Source organism: Centruroides sculpturatus, unplaced genomic scaffold (assembly GCF_000671375.1).
Source record: "Centruroides sculpturatus isolate CEXI.00-Female unplaced genomic scaffold, Cexi_2.0 scaffold459, whole genome shotgun sequence".
NCBI lineage: Eukaryota > Metazoa > Arthropoda > Arachnida > Scorpiones > Buthidae > Centruroides > Centruroides sculpturatus.
In genome coordinates this window covers 301,711-303,702 of record NW_019384631.1, presented here as the reverse complement: position 1 = coordinate 303,702, position 1,992 = coordinate 301,711, and the positions used below count along the sequence as shown (strand labels likewise).

Genomic DNA, 1,992 nt, shown 5'->3' with positions numbered 1-1,992 from the left:
TTATCTACTAACAGAAACAAATTTCATTGATTAATATTTGAAATTACAAATTTAATTATTCGTAAAGTTACCTAGTAAGGTTTTTCCTATAAATTTTTTAAAGGATGTTTTAAACAGATGTAATAATTACAAGAAAAGTAAACAAATATTATTATTTTATTATCATACTTGTTATCATTATTATAAATGTAAGAAAACTAAAATAAAAACTTACTGACATATAGGATACAGGATACAACATATGAAATAAAAGAAAAAGAAAAAAACTGGAATTGTTTTAATGCAATCATGTCGGATAATTTGAAATTTTCTGATAATTACATTAAGATGAATGCAGAAAAAAGCATTCATTTATTTCTGAACTTGAATAAGGGAATACAATTAGTTTTACTGTTTTAATGTTCTCTTTTATATTCTAAATTTAATGATTATTTGGTTTGCTTACTTTTAAAATGTATTTTTATTTTTTAATTAATTTCTACTTTAGAATGATTGTTAAATATGATCAAAAATATTTGTAATAAATATGTGCTGGAATCATTTTATAGTTTGTGTTTCAGCTAAGCAGATTTTGGTTATGTTTTTATTATTTATCAGCTATGTTTGTTGAATGTAATGTTAACAAGAGAAGTATTATATATATTTAGATGTTATAATTTATATAAAATTTTAAATCAGTTTTTTATTTCAGGTAAAATGCATTTCAGTAATTGTTTACATAACATTAAAAAATAGAAATGTGAATGGAAAACAGCCATAGGTATTTATATATATTTATATTATAATAATAAAAGTTTAAATAATTCATAATGAGAATTTATTGGAAATAATTGTTCATGTCTATTAGAGTATCTATTCCATGCATTATTTTTAATCCTATAATGGATATCAGTAAAATGGTACAATTTACATATAAGTAAAAATTCAAAGTACAGAACTGTGAATATAATTATGAATATTGAACTCTGACATAAATCACTACATGAAAACATTAAGTATTTTTATTAAAATATTTTATTTATTTATTTATTTTTTTGTATCTTTGTCTTTTTCTGATTATATGGGGTTGGTGTTTCCTTCTCTAATATGTTTCTCCATTTCTTTTTATTGAGGGCATCTTCTCTCTTAAGTTCCCTTTGATTAAAGTCTTTCTCCACCTTATTTTTTCAATGCAGGATTGGTCTTCTTTTTTTTTTACCATGAGCTTTTTGACCTTATTTCCAACATAATGTTCATATGTTCATGAGTTTGCTCTATGTGGCCAAACCACTTTAACCTGCATTCTTGCATCTTCCTGCTTAAAATTTATCTTTCAGTTTGCTGCTAACATTTTTGTCACATAACACATTGTTCAACTTCCTTTAGTTTAGCCATCCACATTGAATTCTATGTTGCACTTATGAGTTCAAACCTTCCTCTATTTGAACTTAGGCCTCTAGATACGTAAAACTTGAAACCACAGAAAGTGTCACATTTTGGATTTCAGTATTGCACTCCTCTCTACCATTCAGAGTCACATAATCTGTTTTTGTTCTGCTTAATTTCATAGATTTTTTTATCTTTTGTAGAAAATTATTAAAGTTTACATTATTACTACTTTATCATTAGGTGTTCATCTATATATATATGTAAAAATGGACGTGTATGTCCCTATATTTCACTATTTCGCCAAAACTACACATCGCACGTGAATGGTATTTGTATGTGGTAGTAGCCCCAAGTTTCTATTCGTTCACCAGGGTGGTTGCGTCTCGATAGCTATAAGGGTGCGGGAGATATGGGGCTGAAAGTGGTTGAAAGTGGCTTTCTATTTCAAATGTTTTGTTCGAATTTGTTCGAATTAAATTCGAACATAAAATTCGAATATTGGTTCGATTATAGAACGATTGTAAACGTTCCAGAAACGTTGAAAATAGTTCGTTTGACTAAACGTAAAAATTCTCTAATTAGTCTGGAAACGGGGGACCTAATTCTTGCATTCTGTGAAAACGG

General features: G+C 26.9%; 1 long non-coding RNA gene across 1 annotated transcript in view; it reads left to right on the top strand.

The window, feature by feature from the left end:
• The first annotated feature begins 220 nt into the window (after nt 1–220).
• Nucleotides 221–1,992, top strand: part of LOC111625757 — a 10,219-nt gene continuing 8,447 nt past the window's right edge. Inside the window, exon 1 of the long non-coding RNA XR_002756778.1 lies at nt 221–760. This is a non-coding gene — a long non-coding RNA (uncharacterized LOC111625757). The remainder of the gene's footprint in view (nt 761–1,992) is intronic.